This window comes from Anastrepha obliqua, chromosome 4, assembly GCF_027943255.1.
Source record: "Anastrepha obliqua isolate idAnaObli1 chromosome 4, idAnaObli1_1.0, whole genome shotgun sequence".
In the NCBI taxonomy this organism is placed as follows: Eukaryota; Metazoa; Arthropoda; class Insecta; order Diptera; family Tephritidae; genus Anastrepha; species Anastrepha obliqua.
The window spans coordinates 126,891,448-126,913,944 of NC_072895.1; the positions used below are offsets into that span (position 1 = coordinate 126,891,448).

General features: G+C 35.3%; 1 long non-coding RNA gene across 1 annotated transcript in view; it reads right to left on the reverse strand.

The window, feature by feature from the left end:
- Nucleotides 1-9,315: 9,315 nt before the first annotated feature.
- The window catches only part of LOC129245716 (uncharacterized), a 61,593-nt gene continuing 48,411 nt past the window's right edge, over nt 9,316-22,497 (reverse strand). Inside the window, exon 4 of the long non-coding RNA XR_008582428.1 lies at nt 9,316-9,612. This is a non-coding gene — a long non-coding RNA (uncharacterized LOC129245716). The remainder of the gene's footprint in view (nt 9,613-22,497) is intronic.

The following is a 22,497-nucleotide window of genomic DNA, read 5'->3' on the forward strand; positions in this document are numbered from 1 at the left end:
ATTTTTAATAATGGAAAATTGGTGTACTATATAGTATATGACTTAATGTATGCACAGCGTCATAATTTGCATTAGGATACTCCTTTTGAAGCTGGTATCTCTATCTTTTAAGGTGCCTCACTGGTCAGTCACCAGGTGGTCTATGGCGCATTTTAATCGCTTTTTTATGTTGGATACTTAAATTTCCACTGGTGCTTTTCGCCGTACATTTCTCTCAGGTGAAATACTGGCGTTTTACGTTAAAATGCGCGTTACACGCTGTGAACATACAAAGAAAAGGTACTTAAAACTTGAAATGTTTATTGTTGTTTATATGCTGTAGTTGTGGTCCATTAAGTTGATTGAAAGACAACTTCTTACTCCTCTCCTCTGCCGCGTGTAAATAATGCTTTTATCAGTCCAAACCAAAGGGGGAAATTTAGAGAAAAATTGTTGTTTTGAAGGCATTGAGCTAAGAAAATGTTGCCGTTGGGTGAAAAAAATAACAATTTAATATGAATCACAATTTGACAATCAATGGTTAACAACGAAACCCTAATGCTAATGCACACAAATATAGTTAATTGTATTGTTTGGTTTTGATGAAATTGTTAAAAATATCTTTTGACGGCACACTTATTGCTTTAGTGCACCACAGCCATCCTTTTGCGTATGACTTATGCGAAATAAATAAGCAAAAACTAAGCATTTGACTCTAAAATTTGTATAATTATTATTCACATTCACGTGGCTGAATAAGCAATAACATTAGAGAAGAGGCAGAATAGTAAATCTTGTTATCAATATGAGTACCCGATTGCTTGTTAGAACATTCGAAAGTTTCCATACTTTCGAGGTTAAAGAGATAAGTGCAAATGAACTAATTGGCCCATAATTCCGCCTAGATACCTGTAGGTACCTGGAAACCTGATGTGCCATCTGACCTGCCTGTTAGTTACATCCACGACTACGGGGTTGGAACCCCACAAATAATGTAGCTCTATCACTTCTGGATGTTTTTATGTTTCCTCTTAACGGTCTTCTCGCCCAAACCCATTCACGTTTTCTATATTATTTCCACAAACGCCGGAGCCGGATTAGTTTGTGCGTGACTACCCACGGTGGGTATGACAACAAATGATAGGAAAGTATTTTTTTAATAGTGGTCACTCCTCGGAAGGCAAGGCAGGCATGTATGTATATACATACAAACATGCACATATCTGCTTATAAATATATCTACATACGTATTCTGATTTGTTTCCCCTCTTCGTTATCTAATTAAAGTTGGACTGTCGTAACACTATACGTAGCACTAAGCTGATGGCCGATAATCATTAAAGGATACGGTTATGGCGTTTCAATATTGCCTTGCGGATTACTAACAATAAATGTAATGCTTTGATTTGATGGTTGGTCACAGGGCAAGATACAACCAATGCCAAATAAATATTAAGGAATTTACGAGTAGTTACCAAAAACAACCTCCAACTAGGATTGTTTACCTCCAACTAGCATCGTGCGCATTCCGCTCTCAGTGAATTTAACAGCATCGGTGTTTGTATGATGTCACACTTGTGCAATTTACTCGTGTGTCATTGTGTAATTTCATCTTCTTCTTGTTTTCTTCTTCACATTTTCACACTTCTCTGGCGCAACTGCTCCAGTGTGACGTCACGCCTCTCTGATGGGCGAACTGTTGTATTCGAACATTCATGATTTATTTGAGTGTTGTTCCCGACAGTGGTGGTGAATTTACAGAGTGCTCCCCTAAGCAAATTTTTTAAATAAAAACACATGAAATAAAAATCAAGCAGTTTTTCAAGACCTTAGTGAGGGATGGATGCTTTACATAACAACTATCCCTTCCTGATGTCTAACGGCGGCAAATCGCAGCTCGGAGGTGGCAATTGACATCGCAATCTTTCTGAAACCAAAGATTGTTCAATGCCATCCTTCAAACCTCTTATTGCCTACCTCTGCTAATTATTTTATGGTTACCAACTTTTATTATTGCCTATTTCTACCTTTGTTTGATGTGTGGTTATTGTGATGTGATATAAAATGAGTTTTATGTAGCGTAGCGTAGTGATAGGATTATAATACGTTCACATATAAGTAGATGATCTACTTTTTCGCGTTTAACTCAAAATCCTTAATTAAAAACCGCGATTTCCATTACAAAATTTCTCTCCAGAAATCTGAGATTATAAAATAATCCTAGATAATAACGAGACTTTTCGACATACAACCCTGTGTTTTCTGTGTTATCGATAATTATTATTACGAATGTAAGGAGAAACATCAAAATAAAAACTAAATGAAATGGATGCCGGCAAAGAAAACAGGACTGTAAACTTAATTCTAATAAAAGTTTTGTTAAATATTATTAATTAGGGATTCATTTTACAGAAAAAAGCGTGTGTCCATCAACGTTTTGTCCTCTTATTACTTATCATAAAATGTAATATAAAATGTATATATCCCATGCGCATTGCTGTCATAATTTTTTGCAACCTCAGTAAACGTCGCATACGGATTTCCTCCAACTGTTATTATTAGCAGCCAATTAATTGCGCAATTAAATTAGCTATTCCTTCTCCTTGTATTTTCTTTATTATAATTTAATAATAGTTAAAGAAGCCAAATACACCGAAATATTCCACCACAATAATTTCTATGAAGAAAAACCTCTCAAAGTAGTATTGACTGCTGATTGTGAACGGGTAGATTAATTTGGTGGATTTATAGGTGATTAATCATATTATTACCGCCGTTACCGAAAATATTTTTGAAGTGAAAACTTCTTTAGAATCGTTGGGAGTGATTTGAGAAAAAGTGAAACGGAAATAGCGACCCTCTTGGCTACGAAGCGTTATATTATATGTTGATATAAACGTAGCGACGAACTAAATAACTTTTATTTTTTCTTGTGATTCGAACCAAGGATTTTGGATCGGAAGCTCACATTGCTAGCCGCTCGGCTACCGCGCCATGCTGTCGGCGCTGGCCTAAAAGTTATTTAGCTACGAAGCGTTATATTATATGTTGATATAAACGTAGCGACGAACTAAATAACTTTTAGGCCAGCGCCGACAGCATGGCGCGGTAGCCGAGCGACTAGCAATGTGAGCTTCCGATCCAAAATCCTTGGTTCGAATCACAAGAAAAAAAATTTTTTTATACAGTTATTTTTTTTTTTTATGATATGTTTATGAGGAGCTTTTTTTCATGGCAGAAATACACTCGGTGTTTTGCCATTGCCTGCTGAGGGGTGAGCGCTATTAGAAAAATGTTTTTCTTAATTTTGGTGTTTTCACCGAGATTCGAACTGACGTTCTCTCTGTGAATTCTGAATAGTAGTCACGCACCAACCCATTCGGCTACGGCGTTTGTTTAATTTTACTGATGCAAAAATGAGGGAAAATATTTGAATAAAGTTTGCTTACTGTTTACACATTTTCCAAAGGTGACGGAGAACCAAAATCAATAAATAGCATCACGGAATTCATTCACGAAAATTTAATAAAGTATACACCAGAAGTATCGCGGATACGATAAAGTTCCAATGATTTTAAGAGGTGATTTCAACGTAAATTTTGCATTGGACACAGCGGTTCCTTCAATTGACTTTCTCAATACAACATTCAATTTAAAAATGTGTAACAATCGCACTGAATCGACAACACGATCAAAAACAACAATTGACGCGGTATTTCAAAGATATGTTGACAACATCGAAACCAAAGCATTTGTATCATATTTTAGCTATCATAAGCCACTCGTATCATTTGTTGAAATTGAAAACATTGAGGATGAATAATAATAAAATGAAGAAAATAAAATATGAACTTTATATCAATATTATAATGAACCTATAATTATCCCGCCCCTAATGCTGTTTTCGTCTCATTCTCTCTCAGTTTGTTTTACGGAAGGTTTCACTTCTATCGCGTCTAACCGTTAGACTGGTATTTTTTTAGATGTGGTTCTAAATTTTTTCTTAATAGTCACGAAATTGTTCGGTGATAGTAAATAATAGATATGAGTTTTCCGAGTGAAATCTAAAAACCATACATTTTTAAAATAGTTTTAGAACGAAAATTCCAAATAAGTAGTAAATAGTTTCTCGAAAAACGAGTAGCATTCGAATATTGAAAATTATAAGCTCCATAATATTTTTCCTATCGCATTAAAATTTTAAGATATGTTGTGTAATCTCTATGCAATTGTTATTGATGCATTTTATTTGCGCGAGAAGGTAAAAGCTGTGTTTCAATGTAGCATCATTTAGGTATCTTCAAGTGAAAGTGTACACAAGCATGTTGGCATGATCGAAAAGGTAATTCTCAATGGTTGTAAATGAAAGTGGAAACATGTGTTTGACTTGCTGTTAAAAAGTATGACATTTTAAAAAAGGTCAAGTAAATACAAAATAGTAGCCATCTTACAATTTTCGGAGAAAGTGTGCGAACCGCATAGACAAAATTTCGTTACTTACAAATTGCGATACATGTACAATTGTACACATGTATGTTTATATGGTCCTAGCCGCGTCCTTTTGTTTATGTGGCTGAAAAAAGAGGTGTGTTGTACAGCTGGCGTCAAATATTTTTGAATGCAATAGGGTTGCGCCATCCATTTATAATAATAACCAAACCAACAATTGTATAGAGAAATAAACTAAAGTGGCTTTTTCGACTGATAACTAATTGAGAAGACACATTCGTTATTTGTTATGATCTTTTTCTTTCATTTAAATATTTTCCTTAATATCCTTTTTCCTGGTACTTATGAAAAGAAACAAGTTTTTGAACAATTGGTTTAGGGGTTCATATAATTCGCATATAAAATTTTTGTCTTTCTGTGTTTGAAAAAGTATTATCAATTTTAATGCGTAATAAAATTTATCCTGTATTTATATATATACATATATATATATAATTGGCGCGTACACCTTTTTTAAGGTATTTGGCCGAGCTCCTCCTGCTATGTGTGGTGTGCGTCTTGATGTTGTTCCACAAATGGAGGGACCTGCAGTTTCAAGCCGACTCCGAACGGCAAATATTTTTATGAGGAGCTTTTTCATGGCAGAAATACACTCGGAGGTTTGCCATTGCCTGCCGAGGGGCGACCGCTATTAGAAAAATGTTTTTCTTAATTTTGGTGTTTAACCCACGATGGAGAGAATAATGAGATGGCGCCTATCGTGGTACCGTTACTTTGCTCTCAGCGAATTTGACAATGAGTGACGTGATTTTAGCACCAATATGGCCAGATTAATATTTTCGTAACTTGATTTAGAATTTTTTTGTTATATAGTCTCCGAGTTTTAGTTATTTCTTCATGAAATTTTTGTAATATGTTCTAATTAAAATTTATAACTTTGTAAAATATACATTTTTTTTAAATTAATTCAATAATTCACTTAGTTTTATTTAACTTTACTTTTTTTTTAAGATCTGGTCACATTGCCCATGATTGCGGTTATTGTTGATGTTTATGAATATTTGTTTCTTTTTTGAAATGTGCGTTAATTAACCAAACGTTTTAGTGAATATTTACGCAAAAATAAGATAATTCGTGAAAGTGTATAAGTGAAAAATAAGGAAAAATGAAATGTGCAGTGAAAAATTGTGATAGTAAGAACCTCAATAAAGCGTTTGATATAAGCTTTTTTATGTTTCTTATCAGCCAATATGACATTTCCTGCTTTATTTACATTTTTAATTTCCAACTTTTTCTTCTTCTTCTCCTTTCAGCAGTCAAATCTATGTCCCGCTATTGCAGTGTTGCCAAGCTTTGGATATAAAAACGCATTTAAAGAAAATAAAATACCAAATGTTTATTGAATAAAATACCAAATGTTTATTTGTATGCGTAACAAATTGTCTTTAAAATGTGCGTTTTGTTTCAAATAAATGTGTTATCAAAATGTACAATTTAATTTATGAGTTTTTTTGGTAAAAGAAGCTCTTTTGTTAAAGGCATGACTTATTTGCTGTATTTCAGGTTATGTAACAAAATAAAGTACTCTTTTTGTAAAAATGTCGTTATGGTTTTTTCAGTATTTTCTGGTATTTTGTTGCTTATTTTTACTGTGAATACATCTCTTGATGCCCTATGTCCCACTAAGGAATGAGGACCGGACGAAACGATTACATCTCTATGGTTTTAATTCGCATTCAATAAATTCAAACGCTTTTAAAAGGTTTTCAAGGTTAAGAAGGGTTGAGAGAAGAAGATTTAATATTCTGACATAACCTCAAAAGGAAAAAAAATTAAATTTTCACTTTCAAAATACTAAATTTTATAAGAATCAACAAATTTTTATTAGCACTAAAATCTTCTCAGAGTGACCTTTTTTAACCTTCCTTTGTTTAATAATAAATTTTTTTTAACTTACATTTTCGGTAACCTTAAATTAAAAACAAAAAGAAAGAAACACCCAACTTAAAAATTGTCGCATTTTGAGTATAAAAAAGCACTAAATTTATTGTGAAGAGCAAATGGTTGGCAACACCGCACTACTTGGCAAACATGACGTCACGCACTCTCTGATGGGCGCAATCTTCTTTCTATCATTCTTGTGTTTAACCGATATTCGTACCGACGTTCTCTCTGTGAATTCCGAATGGTAGTAACGCACCAACCCATTCGGCTACGGCGGCCGCCTGTATTTATGTATAGAAAAACTGAAACACTTTCAAATAATTTAATTTATTAATTTATTTATATTTATATAATTAATAATATTTACATATTTAATAATTTTATTAATTATTATTTATTTTCTCCGGTCTGAAAATAAGAAACACTCCCGTTTGGCGTTGATTTGTACTCTAAAACCCCTACCTTGGCCGCGTCCATGTATTCTTGTATATGCCAAAGTGCGCAAGTCCTAAGGTCTATGCAAGAAATTCATTCATAAATTTCTACATACATATTCGATTACCTTTGATTTATAAACAATTTCTTGTCATTCCCACTTCTGATTAATCACCTGTTGATCGCTCGCATGTATGATGAATTGAACGAAAAATTATTTCATTCAAGCCGGCAGAAATTTTCATAACAAAGGCTACACCGAGCCTACCGCGAAAAGTTCTTGTCTGATGGCTGCGTAAACTCGCTTATCAAAAATTCGATAGAGCCTCTCAAAATATAAAAATCCAACTGCCCCCAGCTACAAGTAAACACAATGAATACAACCATAGAAAATGTCAATTACCTGAAAGTACTGGGCATCATTTTCGATACCAAGTACACATTCAAAGAACATTGTATCTACCTAAAAAAAAACCTTATAGCCCGACTTAACATAATCAAATACCTTACCTCAAAACACCTACATATTCACACCAATACACTTGTGAACATAACCAGATCTTTGATTCTATCCAAAATAGACTACGGTCTTCCAATATATGGAGGATGCGCCAGCTCTCATCTTAAACTTCTCAATAAACCTTATCACACGGCAGTACGCAGAAGCGTCTCCAATTAAATGCGTCCTCGCCGAGGCCGGGCTGCCATCCATCCTTGAACGATACAAAACAGCCACTTTGAGGCTCATTCCGAAAATATTGACCACAACCAACAGACCTCTATTTGATATCTTGAAAAACGCCTCAAAGGAACTTACAAAATAAAGTCCGCCGTCCGACATTGCATCTCCAACCTTAACGACCTGGATATAAAAATACCGCCAACCTGTTCGACGGTAAGCCGCCAGGCGCCATGGCTCCTACATCCTAACTTAATCAATTATAGTCTTCATTCCTTCAAAAAAAAAATAACACCAGTCCTGACACATTTAAACAGCTGTATCATGAATTAGTCAACAAGAAAGATTTAGCCAATAGATCCCTATTATTTACGGATGGGTCCAAAATCGACCACAGTACAACTTTTGCTGTCGTTGATAACAACGGCAAACTATTAACATGTGGTCGACTACCAAGTTACAGCTCTATCTATTCATCAGAAGCCTTCGCAATTCTGAAGGCAGTAACCCTCGCATCTAATGCAAAAGGCAAGTTCGCGGTCTTCACCGATAGTTTCTCTGTCCTCCAGAGTCTGGACAATATTCACAACAGCAATCAAATAATCTCCCAAATACGCGACCATTTAATAAAAAAACCTGGTAAAACAAAAATAATATGGACCCCAAGTCACAAAGGTATTACCCGAAATGAACATGCCGACTCTGCAGCCAAAAGTTTACACCTCTCTCCCGTCATCACGTTCAACCCTCTCATGCAAAAAGACTTCCGCAAGCTTATCACTCATTACCTCTACTTACAGCAACATAACACCTGGACTCATTTCAACCACCCTTACACTAACCTCAACCCTGAATGCAAAAAGTCAATTTTCCTATCTACACTATCGAAAACGCAAACCAGTATCTTCACCCGCCTAAGAATTGGTCACTCCAAACTAACTCACGAACACCTCCTCTCATCCACACCCCCTTCTGCTTGTCCATATTGCAGAAACAACCTAAGCATACTACACATCCCCGACAACTGTCCAGCTCTGTCCACCAAAAGACAACTCCACTTCAACTCCACTTCAATTCCACACAACCTTCCAAACTCCTAAAAAACATAACCGTAGACAATGTACTTAAAATATTCAATTTCATAAAAGATACCAACCTAATCAACAGCATTTAACCAATATCGACGAATTAAAAAAGTTTAACAATTTTCTATACGTGTAAAATAGCATATAAAGTTATATTTAAAACAATAGTACCGTAGGCCTAAATAGCTAGTGTGCTCTATCAATTAGTGTTATATTTCATATTGCTCTAATAAATAATAATAATAATAAAAATAATACCTTCAAACTTCAAACAAAGAATGATTTCCTTGCCATGATCACTGTTCCTAAATAAAGAAAGCAAACGATAAACTAAGCAAATAATTTCACACGCACACAACACTTTATGGGCCACATGCAACGTTATGCAACCACAAATCTCACTCACACTCGAAAAGACGTAACACAATGAGAAATTAAATAAAAACACAATTCAAATTAGCAAACAGAAATCGTGTAACACAAATTGTAAAAGGATGTTTATCTTTTCGCCATTCTTCTTGGATGTTTAACCTGTTTATCTCCATTCAAATATTTAACAATTTGTTTGTTTTGGTTTTTGTTTTGTTGCATTTATTCATTCCACATCAAATAGTCAAGGTAAACGTTTTATGCTCGTACATACATACGAATTAACACGAGAATAGGGAAATTTAATGAAAAATGAAATGGCTGCGACTGCACACTTTTTGAAGTGCCGTAAAATCCTTTCGCAACAAGATGTGAAGTTTGCGGTTATGTGAAAAATTGTGAAAAACGAGTTTTTGTTTGCTTGGGTCTGTTTTTCTGTTCCACGCAGAGTCAACAATAAGGTACCAATCATATTTTGTCCTGAAGACAGAAAGTTCCGTTGTACATACCCATGTATGTGTGCTTGTAAATATTGGTGGAACTATAATTGGCACTTTTCCGATTTGTTTACAATTATTTCTTTTTATTATTTCGACGTGTGGCACTCGATTGTGGTAAAGCTGCCTATGGTGATACTAAGAAGTAACATCGATGCTTTTCTACATGGCAAGGCTATTAAAAATAAATAATTAAATTAATAATTATAAATAAATGGAAATAGATACATACATAGATATGTATTTTTGTTTAACTATAAATAAGTATGAATTTGAATATCGTTGTACCAGTACAGCTATCAAAATATATACATAAATCACATACATATGTACGTCTCTGCACCATTGCTACAGAATATGATGGTCGGTACAAACTCAAAGAAAAGACGGTCTATTTACCAGCGTATGACGATTGTTTAATTTGACACCCGATCAACATATTTAATGTGCCATTTAACCCTGGGAACCGTGGTCTCCACAAAATATACAAATGGGGTTCAAACACTTCATCGAGTTACGCACTTGCCGCATGATTCCACATACCTATGGGACAATTTACAAATTTAATAGCAAGGGTAAGGTGAAAGAATTCGATCCCCGGCAAAAGCGGTAAATAAATTATGGGTGGCCACAACTCTTTATATCTTCATTGGCAGCCAAACAGGTTGCAAGCTGCTTAAGCATGGCTGAATGATTGCCTGTCGCGCATACGTAATAAACACATTCCGACAATGCAACAACACATGAGAATAATGAAAAACCTCTTCCCGCTCAAAGATGCACCCTTCCCCTTTGTTACACTCAGCCACACTTTTGAGTCCGTGAAGGCGCGGCAATGCTCGTAAATTACCCCTAAATTTGGGCTCTGCGGTGAAGTAATCTAATCACTTAATATCCGCTTGTGCTTCCATTCAACCCGCAAGGGTTAAGTTTTTATCCCAGCACTAAAATTCATCACCTTTCCACTTCCATTGCTACTTTTAATTTTTTATTATTTCTCTCTGAGATCGGTTATGGTTATTCTCAAAGTAGTGCCCTTGTTCACTCACTCTTTATATAATATGTTGCAAATTAATGGTTTTGTGTTCTCGTCTTCTTTTTTTATTTTCTCCATATTTTCTTCTATGCCCTCGTTTCTTCTTGGTGTCTCCATGAACCTCATAACCTTTTCATTGAATTTGATTGCTTTTTAGATGCTTGTTGTCGATCTTCTATCATATGATCACGGCGAACTTCAACAATAATAATACCTTATATTTTGTAACCCGTAATTTATTTGTTTATTTAACTAACAGCGAGTAAATAGGATTGTTATCCCTTTTTGTGTTTGCGGCCGGCGATGTTGTTCTTCATCTATGGCATTCACCACAAGTAATTGTCGAAATGACGCGTGCGGCATGTGTTGATGGGTTAATTTCGATGGTGCAGAGATTTTACTTTCGTCTCCACCATTTAGATGGCGTATCGTATTTCCCTGTACCCACATTATGTCGTTCTAAATGTGTGTTTTACGCAATATTTGTGTTCATTCAACATTAATTAAGCCTTCATCTTCGCGATCATATCACACATAAAGCAGGAAAGTGTTGTCGTTTACGCGCAGCGTATATCAGAGCCCCAATTTGTAATTTTAGATTTCCTTTGAGTGCAAATGTGCGCTGGTGGCGGGCGTTTCTCGCTCCCTTTTCATTTTTAATTAAAACGATGCCTTTCAAACAAGCGCTTGCCATACATATCTATAGTACGTACGAGCATGTGTGCATAACCGTTTCCGCAAATAATCACAAGCACGTGGTTTAGTTACCACATGGCGCTAAATCATCCGGCTTCGGCGAATGAAATTGATTTCATTCTGTTTTGATAGTCGTCAGGCGTCGTATGTCAACCTTGATGTACCTTAAGTCAAACTACAAATTAAATACTAGAGGACTACATGAATATTTTTCAAAAGGTGGAGCACGCTAATAAAAAATGTATTTTCCTGACTGAAATTTATTATTGGGTTGGGGAATAAGCTCGTAGCGTTTTTACCGAAGGCTTTTATTTAAACGAAGGACAATAATTATATAAATTGTATATTCGCTGTAGCTGCTTATAACCTCTTCAAACCCCGCGCCCAATTTGTTGATGCCGTTCCGCCAAAAATTACCTGGTGTTGTGTCAAAGAAGTTGCAGAGCCAATTTTTAAGGACCTCTTTGTTATCGAAGGTATCGCTCTGCTTATAATTTGACAGGGAGCGGAAAAGATGGTAATCGGCCGGTGCAAGGTCCGCAGAATACAGCGGATGCTGAAGGTCCTCCCATTCGAGCTCTTGGAGTCCGGCTTTGGCCATTTGTGCAACATGGGGCCTTTTGTTGCCGTGAAGGAGTATGGTTTGACCATGTCGATGAGGTCTTTTCAGTTGAATAGTCTCATTCATGCGATATAGCTGGGCAATATAGAGCTCCGTGTTGACCCTGGCATTCTTTTCGAGCATTTCTCAGTGCACCATGCCCTCCAAGTCCCACCAAACACAATCATATCATGATCTTCTTTAGATGAAAAATTCGAATTCAGACGTCAAAGTTGTAATTTTTGAACTTTTGCAAACGATATCTGTGCTGTGGACTCTCCTATGACACGTTCCTCATACCCGTCGCAAATGTCCCGGGTTGCTTCGGCAGGCTTTAAACTTTTAAAATTATTTGTAGTACATAAGATAAGTAAAAATTAAAATATGTATTAAAGTACATAATACCTGTAAGTGAATTAGTAATACATCTTAATGAAATAGCGACCGCCCTATTTTGCCTTAATTTGTAATCACAAATTTGGTTTTTATTTACCGCCGACGCAGCGAGTATATTGATTTTTTCCGGTGTTTAGAAATTTTGTTTGGTTTTCGCCACCCGGTATGTATTCTAAAATAATCTTTTTTTCTGAAATCATGTTTTTATATTGTCTTGCAAATGTACAGATGTTTCCGTTTAATTTTGCATCGTTCCTTCCTGAAGTTTGTCCCACAAATTCAGACTTTTATGAACACAACAAGAGAAATGTATGTACAGGTGAGTGTAGGTATAGGTACAGTTTTTTTCCCAAATCCTGCAACGATATTTACATACACGTCAATATCCTACACACCCATATACATACATATCGCTTCAATTGTATCATAATCCAAAATAAATTGTTTTTGGTTAAGTATGCAGAAATAACTGCAATCTCCTCGGACATGGCGAGAAGTATCTCCTTACATGAAAATACAGACATACATATGTATGTAAGTATGTTATGTTTTTACTCCGCTCTTGCAGCAAATGAGCGACGTGATTTTCACTAAGCAGAGTTACACATATATCATAGGTATACGCATATGCATACATATGTACGTAAATAGTGCACTAATATGTATATAATAACTCGAGAAAAAATATTTTTTGTGGTATTAAAATTACGCTTATTTAGTTTACGGAAGTGGAGAACCGTGGATGGCGGGAGTATTACCTGAGCTTCTGCATGAGCTCGTTTACGGGTTTATTTATTTAAGCTGAATACTGAGACTCTTAAAAAGCAATAAGCGTCAACAAGTTATTTACTCCTGTGGACACATAAATAGCACAAATTTTATTTCTAACTCGGTCGCATCTACTTTACCGTACGGTCTAAATGATTGCCAAGTCGTAGTTACAAAAAACTGTTTGGTGGAAGAACTACCTAAGTATAGTATGATACATAAATAGCACAAATTTTAAACTAATTTATACTTGATTTTTTTGTCATGCACTTGATTTAAATTGGAAAATTGTAATGATTTCAGTGATGAAGTTTATATTTACATACATATGTATTAGGGTGATCCAAAAAAAATTTGTATGCTGCCGCCCCCCAAAATAGTAAAGAATGAAAAATAAAAAGACCCGTATTTTTTTTTTTTTAATCAGACCATATTTAATGGTGCCGCCGGGGCTTTGAAATATCCCATGTATTTTGCATGGAAAAAAAATACTTTTTCGTAGATTTCATGTAAAAACCTGGAAAATGAATATATTTTAACCGGATAACTCAGTTTCTCTTCATAATTGGTCAGGGAATAACAACCAATTATGAAATAATTAATTTTTTTGTATTAACTATTTTCATAAAAGTAATATAAAATATTGTTTTTCGATTTTTTCTTAGATTTTCGTTTTATGGGGGCTTTTTGGGGTTCTATAAAAAATAGTTAATACAAAAAAAATAATTATTTCATAATTGGTTGTTATTCCCTGACCAATTATGAAGAGAAACTGAGGTATCCGGTTAAAATATATTCATTTTCCAGGTTTTTACATGAAATCTACGAAAAAGTATTTTTTTCCCATGCAAAATACATGGGATATTTCAAAGCCCTGGCGGCACCATTAAATATGGTCTGATTAAAAAAAAAAAAATACGGGTCTTTTTATTTTTCATTCTTTACCATTATGGGGGGCGGCAGCATAAAAATTTTAATATAAATTTTTTCCCATGCATTTTTGGACCACCCTAATATGTATGTAAAAAATTACTTTTTCTTTTAATTGAATTCGTACGTTTCGAATCCATAATACTGATTTAGAGTGGACACATTTTTGATTCTGTTGCACGATTGGAAGCTTGAATTTAATTTTGGCAGTTTTCTGATTTTATCATTCTAAATAATTGTAAATCGATTGATATTTTCCAAATATCTGATATGGTAAACACTGCACATCGGAAAACATAGCTCTTGCAATACGTTTGAGCGAAAATCGTAGCCCATGACGACAAAGCGAAAATTACTCTTCGTTCTCGAAAAAATAATATATACTTGTAAAGCTCTTCGTCACGCTCAAGCCGATGTCAAGAGAAACATATATTAGTTTTGACTGGGCTATGTTACAAGATTAAAACTGAAGCTTTTAAGTCCGCGGGACAAATAAAGCTCGAAAGAAATCAATAATTTGGTCTGGATGTTTTCAGGAAGTTTGTAGGAAGACTCGAACTAAGGATCTCGTCTTGCGTTTGTAAAAGCTCACATAGATAAAATTTTTAAATTTGGAAAAACGTTATTCGGACTGACGAAACCATGATGGGTTCAGATGAGAACATTTTGTACGTGCCCGAAAAGTGAGTCCACAACTCCAGGCTTACACCACTGTCTGTGAAGCGTTTTTTTGGCACGGTGAAGAACATATTGTGGGCGCATAAGTAAAATTTACCGATTTTTTCATTTGGATATACTTCGTAAGTACACCCCAAAGACAGTGAAGAGGGCTCCGTGGAGGACGAATTATGGTGCTCGATTGGCCTGTGCAGAGTCCCGACTAGTAAATCCAATAGAAAACTTATGGAATGTTGAGAATATAAAATTCGAAAGTAATAATTAAAAAAAGATGATTTGTGGGCCGGAACACAGAAAGCATGGTACCCTATCCCGAAGGAAAGATGCCAACATCTTTTGGAAAACATGGGAAGAAGATGTGAAAAAATGATTAAACATTTTTATTAATATTTTCCGTTATTTAAATTATTTTCAGATTATACTATTTATGTGCTCCAACTTTTTATGCTGCTATGTGTTTTCTTTCTTTTTGTATGCAATGACAAGTGTGCTATTAATGAGTCCACGGCTGTAAGGACGATTCTTTGCAAGAGCCGCCGAACCATCAGGCTCAATAAATTTATCAAAAGAGGTTTAACCGCACCACACTGTTATGCACTAAGAAACGAATTCACCCCCACCCGATGGAGAGAATAATAAGGTGGCGCCGATCGTGGTATCGCTACTTTGTTTTTAGCGAATTTGACGGAATCGCTGTGTGTGTGATGTCGCAGTTGTGCAATTTATTCATGAGTTGTTTGTGTAAGTTATTCTTCTTCACATTTCCACGTATACCTAAGCTAAACAAAATTGATTTTGAATTGGTGAGAATCGACTGACTTTCAATCTGGTTATTTCTTGACAAAATAACACAGAAGTTTTTTATTAGACTCTTTTGTCTCTTGTGTTTTTTTATAAGTAGTAGGTATTATATGGTCGCGAATATATAATAAAAATATTACCAATAAATTGAGTTTATATGTGTTCAGATGTGCATTCCCCAGGGTGAGTACCCCTACCATCAACTTAAATATGTACTGGTATATAGACTTGACCATTTCATTAATGACAAATATCTGCTGCAACTTTATGTGTACCTACTATTTTGTTGCTGAGTCGTCTCTGAAGAGCTGCAGCCGACTCCCTAAATTGAGTGTTCTTTACGCTTTTCAATATCAGAGTGCATATACCTTCTACTCAAATATGAACGAGACGGTATCAATAAAACGGTCCGCGGATGACATATGGCAAAAATAAATTTTTTTTTTGGGTAGGACTGTTATAAGCTTACATGGCAAATTTCAGCGTGATATGTCACATAGTTTGTTTTCTGTGCTACTGTAAGCAAGTCAAGCTCGAGTGTGTTCTTCGAATTCTCTTTTATGACTTCAAATGTCTCAAAATGTTTTCCACGGAGCGGCAACTTGAGCTTGGGAAACAGGAAAAAGTCACATGGAGCCACATCAGGCGAATATGGGGCTTGCGGAACGATATTAACATTATTTTTGTTCAAATAATCGCGAACAAGACGTGATGTGTGAGCTGGTGCATTATCGTGATGCAAGAACCATGACTTGTTGTCCTACAATTCCTTCCTTTTAAGACGAATGTGCGCAAACGATTTAAAACGTCTAAATAATATTCAGCGTAAACCGATTTTGCGATTTATGCGATTTTCAAGCACAATTTCCTTTACTTTTCCGATGTTTTCGTCGTTTACTGACAACAAAAAATTTATTTTTGCCATATGTCATCCGCGGACCGTTTTATTGATACCGTCTCGTTCATATTTGAGTAGAAGTTACATATGAGCTCTTCAACAAAAGATACGTGTGCTGTAAACAAAATTGTCAATTAGCGGAGAAAATTCATTTTTCCTAATTGCGCTCGATTCTTATTTGTAAAGCAGTGTTTAAATACAGTATATATGTATGTATTCATTGATTCATTGATTTATTTACTTATTTCACATAAAATTGAATATTTGTTTGTTTGTACTTATTTTAAAAGCCGCCAAAGCAATCATCGGATTGCAATGAAACTTGTCAACTTTGACATAGTAAAATTTATTTAAAATAAGGAAATGTGGCTTCTCCCACACAAATCAATTGTTTAATATTATATTATATATATATATGGGGCATTCTTTCTGAACGTGAGACCCCCTGCCCCCAGAATAAATTTTGACGAAAAGAGGTCTATGAGGGCTTAAAATGTAGGTAATTATGTTTACTTTCGAAAGCATAGTGGCACTTCTTGAAATTCGAAATGGCGGATCCAATATGGCGGATTCAATATGGCGCAATTTTGCAGTTCGTGCATCAGATTTATGCTATGAACTGATGATAAAAAATGTGATGAATAATCAGTGACCATTAAAAATAAATAATTAACTTGGAAATATGTAAAATTAAATCCAATGCAACAATTTTACTTAAAAATAAATAAAGAAAACACGAAATAGCATAAATCTGATGCACGAACTGCAAAATTGCGCCATATTGAATCCGCCATATTGGATCCGCCATTTTGAATTTCAAGAAGTGCCACTTTGCTTTCGAAAGTAAACATAATTACCTACATTTTAAGCCCTCATAGACCTCTTTTCGTCAAAATCTATTCTGGGGGCAGGGGGTCTCACGTTCAGAAAGAATGCCCCATATATATATATATATATATATATTGTATATATACAATTGGCGCATACGCCCTTTCTGTGGCGCGCGTCTTGATGTTGTTCCACAAATGGAGGGACCTACAGTTTCAAGCCAACTCCGAACGGCAGATATTTTCTGTGACGAGCTTTTTCATGGCAGAAATACACTCGCCACTTTGCCATTTCGAACTGCGATCTCTCTGAAATCCGAATGGTAGTCACGCACCAACCCACTCGGCTACGGCGGGCTTTTTTAACATTGGAATACTTAAATTTGGTACAATTCCGAAAACTGGGCGGCATTGGTATTATTTCATAGTTTCGATATCATTCATGGTAGAGTATTATGATTTCGCAGAGATGTTTAAAATATCACTACTTTAATAACGCCAAAAAATGGAAGATATTGGTAAATGGGGCGAGGCACTTCCCACACAAGCCAGGTTTAAATATAGCATAGTTTGGAAATCATTTATGGTAAAGTAATGGGATTCGGCACGGATGCATAATATGCCAATGCCTTAATATTTATGAAAAGTGGGCGGTATTTATAAAGGTGTGGCACCTTCCATTTTTTAAATATTACACGATATCGAAACCATTCATTATAAATGTGTTGTAACTTGGACTAAACTACATATATTTAACATCTATATCTACTATAATATAAAAAACAAAAGATTTGAAAAATCAACTCTTGAAAGAGAAAAATCTAGAACATCATTATTAATGACATTTAATTCATGTATACTTAGTTTTAAAGCTTTCTCCATAAATTCTAAAAGATCGAATCTTTTCCAGCAAGTACATAGGTACAATCAATGACTCCAGTATTGATATTTTGATTAAAGGACACACACAGTATAAACCTACGAATTTCTGGGAACTTGGTACTTATACCTGTAAGCATGAGACAAGCAGAATATGATGGCATGGGATCAATAAAGTTCAGAGGCTGAATAGGCATATTTGAGAAACATTTTTTGCACACTTCGATTCTATTGATAGCTTGCTGACGACATGATCTCCAAATAAAAAGAGCATATTTCAAATGAGGCCTAGCAGATGATGTATAGAGTAATTTGATGGTATGGTGATTCTTGCAATACTTGTCTTTCCTTATAATACTTATTTTTATGTGTGCCAAATACGACTTTTATTATGGCCGCCTGAGGGGAATATTACATACATACTAACCTTAAAGAGTTTTCGAGCGACGAATGAAATTGAAGATGAAGTCTTCAAGGATAAGAAAACAAGAAAGGAAATGCTAAACTCGGTCTCAACCGAACTTTATATACCCGCGCTCCCTTCAGTAAAATTCATACGTGATAATCCTGCACAGATATTCCGTCAAAAATCATGACATTCTGAATATACGATTTTTACGTTAAGTTGGAATCACTACAATGTTCGTTTATCATATTTCGACCGAACGTTGGAACAGAATATCGGGCAGACAGAAGTATGCCAAGTCATCAATTACCAATTCGCCTTATTTAACATTTGTCGATGAAGAAGCATTTTATGGACGGGGAAGAAGTCCTTAGTTTTTGGGTAGAATAAATATGTCGGATGGTGTTGTAGATTGCTCAACCGAATTGCTGATGTTAACGAATAGTCGTTGTTCATGTATGGGGTTGTAATAGCACTGGGTTGGAAGAGTGCCAAGCGGGAAGCTGTTTTCGCGTGTGCAATCCACCCGATATTATCCGTTTCTGTAACCCGGATCTTCTTCATGTATGGGGCTGTAATAGCACTGGGTTGGAAGAGTGCCAAGCGGGAAGCTGTTTTCGCGTGTGCGATCCACCCGATACTATCCGTTTCTGTAACCCGGATCTTCTAATGCACAACTGAAAAATAGTCAGTCTAACTTCTCTTCGAAATGACAGCAGCCTGCTCACTCGATAGCGGAGTCAAAAGGATAGAGATGTAGGGGCACTTGTCCTTTATAGCAAGATCATTGACGTAAAAATATTCCAGAATGAATATCCTTTAGATCAATCTTCAGCATTGTAAGTGGGTGATGAACATTTTTGTTAAGCCTTAGAAAAGGTATAACTCACGTGCTCCTAATCCAAGGATTGTGTTTGAGCAGTAACCGTATTTGTCCAACTAGAACTAACATTTTTAGACTCCTTGTATAGAAATAGGGATCCACCTTGGTATACAATAGAACTCTTTGATTTGGAGTTTCATGCTGGAAGATTTAAAAAATAAGCTCAGGAATCTATTAATTCGAGATCATTGGTTATATGGCAAGTAGAGCCGTCTTGTTGGAAACAAACGTTGTGGAGATCACGGGCTCCAATTTCCGGCGTCAAAAAGTCGTTTATCATGGCGCGATAGAGTTCGCCATTCACTGTTACATTGCGTCTTTGAAGAAATATGTACCATTGATTCCTTCAGTCCATAGGGCGCACCACACGGTTGTTTTCAATGGATGTAATGGCTGCTCTTGAAGGGCTTCGCGCTGCTCTTTAGCCCAAATTTACTCATTGACAAAGCCAGTAAGCTAAAACTTGGCCTCATCACTGAACACCAGAGCGTCGATTGTCGTAATACAATTGTACGATTTGTAAACTATGTTGAGGCGTAAGTCTTTCCATGATGAAATGTCAATGAATACTGAAAAAATTATGTAATTAGTTCAACAGTAGTCACGAATGATCTGTCAGAAAAACCAAAGCAATTTGATCCCCCCTTACTTTTTGGCCAGAATGTGCCTTTTCAGCCAGGTCTATCTATCAAAGTGTATGACTGTTTACCTCAGCGTTGTTATCTTGGGGGAATGGTTACGCTATTCAAAACAACAGCTGGACATGTATGGTATTTGCTTGAGTGTAAATGTTACATGTTTACATTTTTGCTCATTCCCCTTACTTTCAGATTACTGATAGTGATTCAGAATTAGTCGGGGAATGACTTCTATTTCGGTCGCATTTTCTTTACTGTACGGTTTAAATGATTGCCATGTCGTAGTTACAAAAAACTGTTGGGATAGCTAGCTTAATATAGTACCGTTTATTTGGTTCGCCTGCGCAAGTAGATAGTGACGGTTGCCTTGGTTACCTCTCAATTTATTTGTCCAAGCGAGGCTCTCCTTTAGGGCCTACCAACTAATCCAACCTAGGGTACATAGATCTTTAGGCAAACAAACTTTAGTAAGTTGGAAGAAACTGAAATGTGAATCAAATACGAGGAAGCGCCGTTGAAATTCTATGCATCAGATAGCCCATTTAAGTGCGATTAATTGTAATAAGACTGAACTTATATACATTTTTATGTACGAACATTCTTGTATATCGTTGTGTACAGTAGAATGTGGAGAGTGAATAGACCGGATGCCTTAATAATTTTTTAACAATTCTTATCATAAAGTAGAGGTTCAAGTTGAGCAGAAATGAAAGTTGTACGCTTCAATAAATACCCAGTTTAAATTCATATGCATTTAAAATACAAACACATGCACTGACAGTTGCCAGACATTTGACTCTTCCTTCTGTTAATAAAGATATATACTTATACATTCAACGGATTCAGTGGAAATGGGACACTTTTGTATTTGTTGTCAACAAAAGTCATACAATCTTTACCGAAATGTCTTTTTTAAATTCACTTAAAAGTAGCTCTTTATGCCTACAATTGGACATTATGTTAATACGAGTAATCTCATCAATAAATGCGTAAAGCAGGTGCCATTGTTGTCGCTTATTTCTGTATGGGGTTTAACTCTGTATACAGTAGGTTCTGTTTTTATGCGGTAGATACGTTCCGCAAGAAACAGCATAAAAAAAGCTACTAGTTCTATAGTAAAACTATAGATACGTTTCAAATGCTAAAACCGCATAAATCTAAAATAATGTAATAAAATCGCATAAAAAAGAGCACTAGTCCCATATTATAACTATAGATGTGTTCCATAGACCGCATGAATCTGAAATAACTAAATAAAATCGCATAAACAAAATATTGTATTTTTGAAAATTATATCTTTATTTAAGAAACGTCAGAATCGAAAAATAAATTTAAGTCAGAAATAGAATCAGACAATACCCACATGTTGCGCGTTCGTTTAGGATTTGGCGTAAAATCACTTTCGGCACTTTAGGAAATGTACACGTCTGATCTAGATAGTTATGCAGGCGGTTCCATACTTGTAGGGTTAGCATTTCTGATGTAATCTGTGATGAGTTTTTGCTTAGCTGGTTTAGAATCCTTTTTATATGTACAATTCCCGATAGGTCGACATGCATTTTGTATATTAATTAAAAAAAAAAACCGCACTATTTCAAAACCGCATAAAAAAAGCCGCATAAAAACAGAACCTACTGTATTTCATAATGTAAATGCAAGTAGCAACCGGTTTCCATTAGATGTTAGCTGTACAGCGCGAACTCTTTATATTAAGTTAGACTTGAGCTATTAAGTATTTTGAGTTAAAGATTTTTCAATATTAAGTTCATAGAATGCCTGTTTCTTATATGAGAATAAATATGTGAGTATTTTTATATATACCCGTATAACTTATAGATGAAGTGTAAAAACTTACAAATCTTGTATGCACAAGCAATGTGGCCTGTGTTATAAGGGCTTTTGAGTGACTTCTTGTATATGAATATAATACATACATACATATGACGATGGGAAAGATTACAAGTAATTTATGCTACCAGAGGCAGTTCCCACCATATTTCTTTAATTTAAATTATTGATTTGTTGAACTATTTCGTAGAACAGGCACATCATCCAGGCATAAACACAAACCCAAAATAAACTGCGCACATATGTATGTATGTATATGTTTTTACTCCCTTACTTATGGGTGATTGGTTTAATTATTCGATTGCATAGCTGTCATTTGGTCTGCTTATAATTAAATTAGTACGACATTACATTTCATTCTCCCGACCTATCAGGAGTCTGTGATATTTTTCTGGATGCCTTATTTGCTTTGTAAAAACTTTTATGCGTAAATTATTATACTTGAGTAAAATTTATCAGCTTACTAACCATCGAATGAATTATACGGGAAACTGAAGTTTTCAAAAGACAAAACAAAGATTGAAATGTTCAGTATAAATGCATTTTAGTAGATAGCATTGCTCCTAAGATTTTTAGACGCCGTACAATGGGGTAACTGATATCGATATTGGAGATTAATTTAAAAAAATTGTTTCAAATAAATTTTTAACACCGAATGAAAGGAGATACGATTCTACATCATCATATAAACAAATATTTGCCGCGATGAGCTCTGAAAAGCGTCGTTTTTTTACTTTTTGTACACGCACAATGATACTTCATTTGATAACTCATA